Source organism: Dromaius novaehollandiae, chromosome 5 (genome assembly GCF_036370855.1).
Source record: "Dromaius novaehollandiae isolate bDroNov1 chromosome 5, bDroNov1.hap1, whole genome shotgun sequence".
Lineage (NCBI taxonomy): Eukaryota > Metazoa > Chordata > Aves > Casuariiformes > Dromaiidae > Dromaius > Dromaius novaehollandiae.
In genome coordinates this window covers 14051013-14064757 of record NC_088102.1, presented here as the reverse complement: position 1 = coordinate 14064757, position 13745 = coordinate 14051013, and the positions used below count along the sequence as shown (strand labels likewise).

General features: G+C 39.5%; 1 protein-coding gene across 1 annotated transcript in view; it reads right to left on the bottom strand.

Moving 5' to 3' along the window:
• BEGAIN (brain enriched guanylate kinase associated) overlaps positions 1 to 13745 on the bottom strand; it is a 151429-nt gene that overhangs the window by 62503 nt on the left and 75181 nt on the right. The gene's annotated exons all lie outside the window — the stretch shown is intronic.

The following is a 13745-nucleotide window of genomic DNA, read 5'->3' as shown; positions in this document are numbered from 1 at the left end:
AAAATTACTGTGACTGAAGTCAAAGATATTTATAGAGCAGTGACTGTAAATAAACTGTGCAAAATACTTCCTTGCCAGTACTCCAGGTTATAATATTTGGGGTGGAGAAAGGAGATTTTGTGTTATTTGTTCAATTTGCACCCTAATCCCTAGCCAGAGAGCTGCTAATGTTGTTATTCAGTATTTCCTCTAGAGAATGGTAATTCTAATATTTATTATTATTATTATAATTTTCAAGTAATCGCTCTTTTCCCATTTTGTTACTTACTCGGGAGCAAAGGCTTCCTAGACACAGGTATGACCCTAATTTTTCACAGTACTTTTATTAATAAAGGACCTATGCCCTGATTGTAAGCTAGCTTCAGTTATACTGTTTTCTTGACAAAATGTTTGGTGACAGAGAGGAGATTTTTCACTTTGTTGTTTTGTGTCTAGTTAGGAAATAAGATATCATAAAGCAAAAGAGATCCACGCAAAGTTTTATTCTGGAGGGCAAGGTGCCACCTGCCCCCAAATTGTCCATCCGGATTTGAAATGAGGATGCCAGGAAGCCATTCCCTGCTTCACCAGGGACCTGCTGTGTGACTTCAGGTGAATCGGTCTCCTGTTGCCTCAATTCTCCACCTGCACAATGGAGATCTTTCCTCTTTGTCTATTTAGTTTGTAAGCTCTTCATTTTTATAATACATTTGCCGAGTGCACAGCAAGACATGGCTCCGGTTGGAGCTGGTATCTCTAGGCGTGACTGTAATTAGGTACAGACACTGCTGCCACTGCTGGGATCGAACTGTTCCCTTGGCTCCGGCTGGGAGCTCTGAGACTTGGCAGAATTGGAGTCCGCCACCACCTAGAGACAAAAGGACTACCACATGATGCACTGTGAATTAACTTGCTTGTTTTTAAACATATGCTAAAAATACTATTTCAGAAAATAATGGCAAATCCTGATTCCTTTTGATGTTAAGTCAGTAGTGCTGTCAGCATCAGTAGAATAATGTTTTGGATCTATAATTAAACAAGAGAGTTGGGAACAACATGCTGTTCCTCAAGAAATACTTATCTGAGCTGGCTTGCGTGACTGCCTTCTCTTCTACAAAGTGCTATAGGAGCTTCAGTAAGTTAATGGAAAAGCTTTACAATTGCCGCTTACTTGATCCATGCAGCTTAGATCTAGGAAACAGTCTAATGTTTTGCCAACACAGTGCTCTGTTTCAATTACACATATTGCGTGGTTACAGTTATACTTAGATTACCACTTGTAGTTATATTCTCTTAAAATAATATATTCTAATTCAGACATTAAATGCAGCTCCAGTTAATACAATCATTTAGTTTCTATATGTCACTTGGTGAATAAAACTAAAACATTATATAGGGAAATGAGCATCTGAACCCAGCTTGCTCATTTCTGCATGTCCTGAATCATGAGGCTGCCACATCATACTGCCTTTCACTTGCTCTGCTTCTGGCCCCTTGTTCTTGCTACGTATGTGCCCAGCTTAGGAAAGAAGAGTGGTCAGTTTTCTTTCCTACAGCCAGGCAATCTGGATTTTCTTCTGTGAAGGGGGAGTCAGGGCTTCAGAACTGTTTACAGTGAAGAGGGATTTGATCTTGGGTCTTCTGCCGTTCTAGAAATCTAACCATTAGGATCTGCACAAAAAGTAGACAGCAGGTCCTCAAGTTGTGGTTTTGAATAAAAATGTCCAGGCTGCTGCTTTGTGCTGGACAAGTGCAGTTCATGCATGCTAGGTCCGGCCGGGGATGCTGACACTGCCCTGCCGCGCTGGGGAGTTTTGGCCACAGGCAGAGTTTGACCTTTGGAGTGTTGAGGGGCTGTAGCAGTACATATAAGCAGTACATATATAATGGGAACATCAGGAATGTTTTAAATCAGTGATAGCAAGTGACTGGAGAAAGGAGAAATAGAGGGAAGTTAATGGTCTCCCATATTCTTGACTCCAGCTTCCCAGTTTAGGTACCTTCTCACTTTGGGTCTGAATTGTACGAAACGTAAGCAGGAGCAAATCACCTAATGCCTCAAATGAAGATGCTCGTGCATGTGTTTGTGTGCTTAGGCTTGTCTATGTGGAGCAACCTGGGGTTCAAAATTTCAGCTTTGGGTAAATATTGCTCCTTAGGCAGCAGGCGACGCTGGGCTGAGCTGCTCACGCGTGCTTTGGGATTCAGCTCTGAACTGCTTTCAAAGAGTCGGGCTTTGGCAGTCTGAAACTTGTGCTAGGGCCCTGGTTCAGCAAAATGCTAAAGGATAAACTTAACTTCAAGCTCAACCTTTTGTCTCCTTGAAGTTCACTGTGAAACGTTTGTATTCTTGAATTCTTTGCCTTTAGGCTGGGATTATTAATCTCATTAAAATCAAGCACATTGTAATGAACTTTACTGAAAGAGTATATATAGATGCCTTCTTTCATATAATGCTTTGGTTAGTAAATCACAGCTGTAACTTTGTTAAAAAAATAAAAACAGGGTGGATAAGGCATAATTTAGGCAACTTCAAAGATCAGTTATTCTCACTCAGCAAAGCGTATTCTGAAAAAGCTGGCTGTCCATACTGTGACAGAGCATTATTTCTGCTCACTGCTGCCCTAGCTAGAAAGATAGGATGGCAGCCTGAAATGTTCATTTTTAGAAAATGAAAAAAAACTTCCCAAACCTAGCACACACCTGCTCAGTGTGTGCATTGATTCATCTTGTAGATCTGAAACTGGCTGGCTGTTCTTAAGAGGAATTATTGATTTTAATTACAATGGGGTGGCAGGCATAAAACAATAAATCATTATTAAAATACAAGTTACTAGACAGAAAGCTAAAAATTTTAGAAACAAAGAAATCATGTTCTGACAAAAATATGCTGAATGGCAGGACATTTATAGCCACTTCCCTGAAAAAAAAAAGCCCCAATTGGGGAAAGCACTTAAGCATCTGCTTATATCTTTTTTGAGTCAAGAAATTTCTAAAAAGATATTTAATGTTAAGCAGTGACACAATGAAACTCATGCTTATGATAGCCCATCTATTGGCACAAACAGAAAAATTTTCCTGAATCCAGGACTGAAACTACAGAATGAGTACCAATGGGTATAACACGGTGGCAGATGCCCAGGGTTATCTACAGTGTAGATTTGTGCATGAATTGAGCTTTGTCTAGATATAGTACTGGTTTCAAGTAAAGCCAATTGTTTTCTCTTGCTTCCAGTTATATATGAACAAACACCTGAGAAGCAAAGGCAAGACAAGTGAGAGAAACAGTAGACAGAGGAACAACATACAATGGGTCAGCTTTAGTACCTCTGACATGAGGGTCAGAAGCCCAAATTTTGTTTTATATCTCTTTATATATTTATATATATCTAAGGTATTTCATAAGCTTTTTCTTGAGTTTCTCATGACATAGATGTTCTTTCTCTGAAAACCTTCCCCCTCACTGCTAGCTTCCAGTATTATCACATAATGCAATGCCTGAATTCGCTCTCCTTACGCTTTATTGCATACTTTTTTTGTTCTAGAAGTCTGGGCTTTTCAAAATGAATGTTTCAATTTTTGATATGTACCACTGTAAATTTGGTAATGGTAATTTAGACGGGGTTGAAAAGAAGGAAAAAAATACAATGTCAAAATATAGACTCATGAAGTTAACCATTTTGCATTTTCCTTTTCTCCTAAACTATAAATTCCACAAGCTAGCTGCATTTTATTTCTGCTTGTCACATACAAATTTTTTTAATGCTGGTAAATCAATGTATTTTAACTCATAATTTATCCTTCATGGCTAGTTGGCCCTCATGGTTCTCTATTGTATATATTCATTGTATAGTTAAAAACCAAGAAAATAATTCCATGGAAAAAGTACAACTGGGAGAAAGGATAGGATATAATTGCAAATAGAAAATACTCTGTGGGAATCTGGTAGTGTTATGTCTTAGAAAAGGCAAATCCTATTTTGCATAGACTTTCTGGAACACAGACAGCTGGAGTGAGTGAGGAATTACAGGATAGGTTCCAAAATCCTGTAGAGAAGGACCTTTTGCATGAGTGGTTCTCTATTTCTTCTAATGATCTCTAAAGCCCTGCTCCTGTGACAACCTGTGGTTTGCAAGTCATTATCCATTTTGTTTCACTAAAGTATTTCTCTAAAAATGAGGACAGTAAGTACAATTTTAAATATTTAGACTGGTGAAAGAAAATCTCTCAAGGGAGGCCACTTTAGAGGTTGTTAAAAATGTGTCTTCAGACTTTCCAAAGTATTATTTTCATCAATTAGCTCTGTTTACAATCATAAACAACCCAAAACTATAAAATGGATATGAAAACATATATTGGCATGAAAATTTGTGTCCATAAACATTGTAACACTGCCAGTAATTGCCAGGTTTGAATTCGGAATTACTCCCTGACAGGGATTTTGAAGCCCTGTTCCCTTTGGCAATGCCCTCACAAAGAAACACCAAGCCACACTATTGAATCTGGTTGTAGGAGCTGACCCTCAGCAACAATTTAGAGGCTGCTTAGGGAAGGTATTATCAGTTGCGAGTTGGCACTGTTCAGGTTCTACATTTAATGAAGAGCAGTCTATTTTAGAGGAAAAAGATGAGAAGGCTGTACAAGCCAGGACAGAAAACTGAGAAAATAAAGTATTACCAAATATTCCTGGTATTTTCCTGGTGTTAGCAATTTTCCATCCTAGCTTGTATAAGTCTTGAAAAGAAAGAGATGTTTGCATTCCTGGCCTCAGTCCTGTCTCTCCAGTAGACCTCTGTTCACAAAGGATGGCAAGCAGTCAAAACATTTTTTTTCTAGATGTTCTCCCCCAGCTGTACTTTAAGCTAAGTGTTGTTGCCACTCACACAGCCTCAGCCATAGGGTCAGGTGCATCAACTGATGAGCCCAGCGAAGATGGACAGTGTGTGCCTATCTCAACCTGCAACAGTCAGTTGGGACTTGTCTGTAGAGCTGGCTGGAAAAGCTCCAGGTGAACATATTTCCACCGGGGCATTGCAGTCAAAGCTGAAATGCCATGTGGTGACAGCTCTATTCTTAGGAAGGTGTGCTGGAAAATGAGCAGGTTTTCGCTTTACCTGTCTGATCTCCTGCCAGCTCATCTGCCTGACAGATGGCCTGAAGATGGAGTACAGCTGGCTTGCAAAGCAGGGGCTGTTCAGCTGCCCGGACGCTGGAGGATTTCTGCGGCTTGTAACCCTGGGACAGCCCACAGAGAGGAAGAGCTGTTACTCCCTGAGAGTCAGTGTCTACTGGGCAGCCACACAGATGGAGTATCCTGGAAACCCCACACCTACATCTGAATGGTCAAAGTGCTTTGGCAGCACTTTCACATCTGTCTGACACCCCAGGGCTTTCCTTTGCAGATGATTTTGCATTGTTGTTTCAGACTGGAGCAATAGCATTTTTTGAGAAAATGAAATTCTCCTTGAATGGGCTGATTACTTTCCTTCACATAGCTCTAGGACTAAGCAAAACAAAATATGATTAACAGTGTAAGGAAAGAAATAAGCAGTGAAGGGAATGCAAAATGAGGATATGGGAGTGACCTATGGCGAACGTACTAACAACCCTTATTGAATGTTCTCATTTCTTGCTGGTGAAACAGAAGTTTTAATGTAGCTGTGAAATCCTATATCCAAATGACTGTGTTTTGTGGATAAATATCCTACCTTGAGAGAAGGAATGTGTAAGCAGGAACTAACCTGGACTGGTGCTGGGGGCTCTGAATCTTGTTCCCGGCTTTGCCAAAAATGCCTTGTGTTATTCTGGACAAGTGAGTTAGGGCGAGACTGATCTGACCACAGGCAAATGTCAATCCTAGCTGGTCAGTTGTGGCTCCTATTTCTAGTCTGTAGTGACAAACAGGCACTATCAGGATGAGATTAATCTGACCTATTTTAGAAGCCTACTTTTAGATGAGGTGACGCAAATCTGGAAGTGCCCGGTTCTTTCCATTAATTACAAAGAGAATTTAGTCAAGGAGCTCAGACATAGATAACTACGTCTCGTCAGATAACTCCCCCTCTTACTGACTCAATGCGCCGTGTATAAGATGAGGTAATAGTATTCCCTTTCTTGTCTGCTTAGACTGTGTGGAGGCCTGCAAAACAGAGCCACTAAATGCTTTAAAAGTATTTATCAGATCTGCTTAGCACCTGTGATGTGTCATATCCTAAGAAGGGTGTCATAGGATTGGGAATATGGGAGGACTGGTGGAAATTTAAAAAATAGATTCTGGAAAATAATTTTAAAAAGCTGCATTTTAAAAAGCTGCATTTTTTTCTTTCTTCCTGTGGGTTTTTATCTAGAGAACAGTCAGAAAAGGTCAGCTCTGCATAGGCACTTGCAGATGAAAAATGCTGTGAAGAAACCTGTAGAGCAGGAGAGATGGGGACTCTGGAAAGGCCCACGGGACTGCTTATGACCCTGGCCTTGACATGAGGATTTAGACCGCTAATGAAAAGCAGAAGCAGTGGCGTGGTGTGGGAGGTGAGGACTGAAAGAGCCTGGGGCCAGGTTTGTGCACTTGCTCCTGGGAAGGAGAGCGAAAGGAAAGCCTGGCAGCACGAGGCTTCTGTGGGCCTCGGGGAACAGACAGCTTGTGTGGCTTGGCGACAGTAAACACCTACGTCCCTGCTTTAGTTTTTGAGTGTTGGATTGAATCTAGCAGTAAAGAGACGATGGCAGTCAGCCGGGAGGGAGAGGAGGGGCTGGGACACTGCCTTCCCCACCTGTAATGCACCCCAGGAGCAATAGCTTGGAGAGGAGAGCAGTGTCATTGAAGTTGTGCCTCCAGCAATGTTTTTGAGATTTGTAGTTGCTGAGAAATGAAGTGCAAGCATTTTACAAGCATTTTCTAGATTAATGAAAAGATTGTTAATGAAACAGCAATTGGATTTCTGTGTTAATCAAGCTTTTTATTACGTGTTACAAGTTCAGGGTCATGATTTTGAAAGCGTAATGGTAAAACTATCTTCCTTGTCTGTAGTTTTTGTGGCTAACCTGGCAATTGCTCCAGCTGATTAAAGCGATGGGCTCAAACTACCTAGTCTAGATCCAGATATGTTGCCATACTGAGAATCCAACTGTGGACTTGAAATTCATTTCATTAGGGAAACAGAAGAAATTCCTGATGCTCAGACCTAGATCAGTACACATATCCCAGTGCTCCTGCTCTTTTTTATTCAGCTGTTGTATTTTGGGTACAAAAAAATGCCCAGGCAAGTGTATATCCAAGTTCTAAAATAGAGATTTTTCCATAAATTCAGACTCACACACGCTTCATTCAGTTCACCTTTTTTTGGCGATTTTCACCAAGGTCTGGGTTTTTATTTTTCCTTCACTACAGCACATCCACTGAATTTCTCCATTACTTTCAAATAAGTTTGTTACTTCAGAGTATGAAACTTCAGAGAATGAACAGTTTGCCTGTCAGATTGCATGCATATTTTTCCTTGGTATATATATAGCTTTTGGAGTTTATTTGCAAGTATTAAACCATTTGAATTTTCTTTCCAGTACTCATGTTCAAAATAAACAACCTGAAGTTGGGTTTGGGTTGGGAGAGGGAAGGCCAGTACATATGTTTCAGAACAAATGTGTGGGTGATCCAAATCTGGAGCTCAGATAGTTTCCAGATGACTGACGGACACATAAAACAAGTAAAAGTTACTTAGGTTTCAGGCATTCTGGCAGAATTTAGACCAGGGAAGATGGATGATTTTTCAGAAACATAAAAGAATAATTTGGAAGGGAGGTGGGGAGAAAAAAGGAGTTCCTTAGCAATTGAAGTCCTAAATGTTGTGAGACAGATCCTAAGCATAAGAGTCCATTTATGACATTTGGAGAGCTGATGCCGTTACCTTGAAACATAAATATTGCTGGATTTTGGAAGGCAGCTTTTCCTTACTCAGGAAGTGAATACCTGACTGTTGCATATTTCACTCAATTAAAAATTCAGACCAAGGAAGAGATATTATATGGTAAATGTGTCTAAACTTTGTGGACTTCTTATTCATAAAAGGCAGAAAAGAGGCACCTCTTAATTAAAAAAAACCCTGCACTGCATTTTATCTATATTGACCTAACAGTCCTTGGTTGCAGCAGGGATGGCTTCTATAACAAGTATATGGAGCTCACAGACCCATCTATCCAACAACAGCATTCAATATTAACTGTAATATGAGGAGATTAAGATATGAAAATTCAGTTACATATTGACATGCAAAAAAACCCTTAGAGGACCAGCTGTCAACACTGAGTTGTTTTAAGTGAATTACATTGTTGTCAGTGCAACACAGTAAGTTTTTTGGAAGGTATTCATAATAAAGACATTAAAACTGTCTTTATTTAAAGGTACTATCCATAACCTAAGGTTATGAATGGATTGAAGAAAAACACCATGAATAAAATTACAGCTTTCAGAAACAGACACTGAAGGTGTTTTGATTATTTTAAATGAAGTTTCTTCACCAGGCAATTGTGATTCCCCCAGTGTGCTGAAAACTGTAAAGGGCAAATGACAATGAACAGGAGAATCCAGACCTCCATCTACGGAGTATTTTACTCTGCAGAGCACCAGGGAATCCAGAGTGCAGAACAGTTCACGAAGAGGAAGGATCTTAGAAGTATAAATCAGGACATGCACGGCGTATCACATGCAGCTGCGCTGGCTAGCACAGCGCTACACTTGGTACACGGCTGCACAGAGATTGAGGAGTTGAGTCAGATCTCTGAGGACTGATTTAACATTTCTGTTGACTTGATTTGGATCTGGAGTCTTCAAAATGCATTTCCATTTCCTATTAACAACATCACCAGTTTTGCTTCTGAGATGCTTTTGAGGTTAAATACCTAAGTGAAGCCAAGCTGGCTGTATGTGAGAAATGAAGGCGGCGCACAGAAAAAAACTGTGACACTTGTGCCTAAATTCAAAGGTGACTTAAGTAGTGTGAAACAGTGGAAATAGCAGAAACTGTTATAATCTCTGCCATCTTCCAGTCTGTCTTCTAGTGCCTCTATTAGACTCTCCCTAAAATCTGTGAGGACTGACTGACTTCAGCTCACCCTGGTAGACTCTTCTTAGAATCAGTGACTTAAATACATACCATTAACTACATACTATTAGGTTTGGTAAGTAATCCTAAGGGAGTTTGAATAAAGACTGTCTCCACTCAATTTTTTTTTTCTGTGTTGCAGGAAAATGAAGGGGTGAATAGGTGGGAGAAAAGATGCAAGAGAAGAAAAAAAACCTTGCAAATCAATCAGGAATACGTTTCCTGATTCATTCCCAGGAGGTAAGAAGAGTAAATTTATATTTTCATGGTAATGGAGAACACTGCTTATGTTCATGCCCTAATCCACGTTGTTCTCACTGTCCAAATGTGGCCTAGTGCTCTGGAGCACCTGTGAAATGAGTCAGCTGGTGAAGCTGGGAGAGAAGGGAGTTAACTTCTGGTGTGGCACACTTCAGCCAGCGTTTTTCCAAGACACCAGAAACATAGCCATACTGATCGTTCCCAGGATGCCACCAACAGCCCTCCAGAAGGGACTGGATCTTCACATTGTTTGCTCCCCAGACTCTGCTCTTGACATGACTCTGGAAACAGGCTCATCTCTGTAAGTGCCCATGTTTTCTAGCATTCAGAGGCTGATAGGTATGCATAAAGCATTTGGCTAGAAAAAATGGTGAGTTACATATTTGCAAGGTACAAAAGGATAAGAAAAGCAGGAGAAAGGGCTGACTAACAAGTACTTTATCTTGCTATAACAAAGGCTACTGGGGGGGCTGTCTCGCACAGAAAATGATTTGAAGCTGTTGAGCAGACATTGACTGCTTTTTAATGTTTGGCAGAGTCTTAGCAGTCTGCGCTGCATCTCACTAGGGAATCCAGACTGCTAAGCAGTGATGAGAAGGAAGGGGGGAAAAAAGTGAGGTATTGAGAAATGGAGGTAGCAAAATTAGAGGTAAACTTCAATTTATGACTTGGAAGACAAAGAGAGCTCTCCAGGCAATTCAGCAAGCACTCTTCGGTTGCACCACCTCTCCTTACACCTTCTAGTGACCAGCTTCTAGATTGCTTTGGTTTGTAGTCATGGATAAGCACTCCCTCTGGAAATTACTGAAGACAGCCTGCCACATCAGCTCACAAGCCTATAAAGTTCTATTTTAATTGTGTTATTAAACTTTTCTTGCTTTTGCTTTTGTCTGTTTACTCTCCTGATTCATCTGAATCAAGCAGTGTTGAAACAGGAATGTGGTTTGTTCTGGATTGTGCGGTTTATTTGTAACACAACATGTAATGAGAATGGGTGAAGCCCACTGCCCAGAAGCAAACTGAAAAATATCTTACCATTTCTTTTAGAGGACTGAACTTGAAAGAGGGGGGGAGGGGTAGTATAGAAATGTGCTTTAGTACCAGGAAAAGAATCTGGACCCTATCTCATTGTGTATAAAGTATCCAGACATAAGTTGACAGACAGAGGTTATCATCTCTGTTCTCACTTTAGCTATTTTCTTCCTTTCCCAGTCTTTTTCTCTTTCCTTTGACTTAGAATTTATCTGTGTCTGGCTCAAGGGACTCATTTTGGTTCTGGAGGGAGGAAGAACTGCAGATGCCACTGCTTTTTTTTTTCCTTTATAAACAATGTATATTGCCTGCACTGAATGAATTACTGAATTATCGTTTTAATTATTTCTGGTCACAGTTGTATTCTGATCCTCTTTTGTGACAGAAGTCATACAAAGAGCTTGTGTTATATCCCTAACTTGAATATGTAGGTGTCTCTAAAAAAAAGTCAGTGCTTGCCAAACCTTATTACTAAACAGTGTAGGAGATAATGCTGCTGCTGCTTAGAATGAGACATAGCACTGACCTCTCAGATATTTCTAGTAGCTATTGGTGCAATTTTATTGTTTACCACTGAGTTCATCCATCACACACGGCTGTGTGACAATACTAAAGCAACATGCCACAGAAGTGAACCCTACAGACTTTTAGGAAGGTTTTTAGCCAGTAGACTAGGTCACTGATGTGTAGATACAAACAGCAAAGCTGATTAAATAATATACCTTAGCCTTGACACACCCAACTTCTCAGCAGTGCACATGTGATTTAGATTCTGAGGGAAACTATTACTACACAGAGACTCATGTATGATGTGTTGAATGGGAACGATGAGAACCACCAGCTTTTATCTGAATGAACTTATTTTGCCTGAATATTTCAAGGTATTTTTAATTTTCCTACAGTAATAAATGATCCTCAGCTCTTTGATCAACTTAATATTACAGGGAAAAGAAAAGAAAAGAAAAAAGAGAAAGAAATTGCCATCTGTCATCTTTGGCTGATTATTTTGAGCCTTACCTTGTTTTATACGTTCTATCACACTTTTAGGACTTGTTAACTGAGAAGTCTCCTATTCTGCAAGTGTCTAAATGAGTTCACCTCTAGCAAGTTCACCACTGCTCACCATGTTGTGCCATCATTTCATACAACCTTCCTCCTAACCTAATTTCGTGATTTACTAGTCCAGCCAAGTCTGTTTTATCCTGCTCACTCAGCTGAACTGGCTTTCCAGTATAAGATTCTGTTTTGTTGTCTTTGGGGGTGTAGAGCAAAGGACAAGGAACAGGATTCCCTTCCGTCAAGCTCCCTCTAGGAGTCCAGCACCTTGACATTAGCTCTCCTGTAGCTTTTGGAATAAGCCAGTAAATAAGAGAGCTCTCTGCAAACGCCCAACAGCCAAATCAGGCAGCAGATAGGTGTCTGAAGAGGTGCTTGTGCCGATGTGAAAAGCAGTATGCACCGTGCTTCCTCAAAGGATACCCAGTAGCCCCCTGCTTGCATCTAGCCTTGGGATATAGCACCCTGAAGAACCATGCAGAGTGATGAAGCAGCTTCATTTTCCACAGGCTTTCCTCTTGTACCTTGAGATATGAACTACCTAAACACAGCCTACAATCTTTTGCCCTCTAATTGGACCACTAACATTCTTGGTGAATTGAGACTTGTTTTTTTAATGGAGCTTTTTGTCATTTTCTGATCAATTTTTTTAAGATTAAGGTGCACTAGGCTGGATAAAATAGAATCTACCCTCATTTTGTAAGTGCTGACAGTTGTCATACTCACTGTCTTTCACTTTCACAAACAACTGTTCTTGCTTCCTTCAGCAAGCTGGTGTTTTCAAATATAATTGAAAAACAAGTCTCCAGATATATTTTTTTTAAATCTAGGTATGTTGAACCACTATGGATAAGATTTGGACCAATAAACAAGAAGGAAAAAAGTAAGCACCCAGGAAACACTAAAATATGTTTAAGAAAATTAGATCCTTCTGAGCTTTTTAAAAAGTAGGGGAAAAAATGAGACTCATCTTTCAATCTCAGTCCATTTATTTTCTGAAATGGCTAAATCCCCTGACCTGAAATCCTGGGTTTGCACTTTAAATTTTGGAGTACTTGGAGATAAGTTGTGGTATTTTCCTCTATAAGAGTAAGCTTATTTTCATTTGAAAATTAGGACTACAAGTGGATAGTGACAGTAAGAAAAGAATTTTTTTTAAAAAAAGAGCCATATAGAAAGCCTACTAAATGTCATCTCAAGACTCAGAACTGCCTCACAGGCATCTTTTTAAAAACACCACATATGATCAAACTCAGTGATTACACTATGGCTGTGCAAATTTGTTCTGATTCTAAAAGACTTCCAAATATTCAATCAAATTGAAATCAGGGTCAAACATTTCGCATTTTGAAAAAAAAAACTGTACAAGTGCTGTTTATATTTGGGTTTACCGGTCACCTCCTCGCTTTAACAAGGACAAGCAGCAGAACAAAGCTATTCTTGTATCTGCCTCATCTAAAACCAGGTAAAAATAGAATGCACGTGCAGAGCCCCAGGGACTGCAAAACAGGAATTTAAATCACTTCTCCAAGATTGTTGTGTTTTCACTCTGTAGAGAGTAGATGTCATGCCAAAAAATACTGAAGAATTTTACTTATGTCTTTCCAACAGTAGCAATGTTCTTAAGGTGAAAATTCACAAACATTATTTACAGAAAATCGAAAGACTGAAAGAAGGCACTCTAAAGCTTATTATATCATTATTTTTATCTAATTAATTTCCTACTTGGAAATATATTACAATATTTCATATTTGAGTGAAAACTATAGGATTAGTGAATGATGTTTCTTCTACATACCTGCAGCTTGTAATAATGTCAAGCAACAAAGAACAAAGGGTAAATTCAAAGGAAAAGGAGAAGAAAATCTAAGCAAAATACGGAAAAATGAGTCATTAGTTAAACTTATACTATGTGCTGCATGGGAATGTAAACTAGAATCAGTCATAACTCCTCCATCCTTTCACCATCTCTGTATCTGTAACAGTGACAAAAACCTTCCTTCGGAAGACTGAAGATTAATGTAAACCTAATAAAGGAAAGAATCTGAAGAATATGTAAACACTGGCAATTAAGAAAGGTAGGTAAACTGCTCAGATAACTCTGGTAACAACAATGGAATTCAAGCATCTGAATTGTTAGAACTACTTCACCAGAAAAAAACATTAATTGATAGTAGGAAGCTGTGGATTCTGCAGCTTCTTAAACAACTTTCAGTTGTTATACATGCTAATAATAATTTTTACAGGCTTGGCTGAGGCAAGCATCTAGAGTACTATAATAAACAGATCTGCTGTTATTCCCCGAGTTCAGAAAATGTAGCA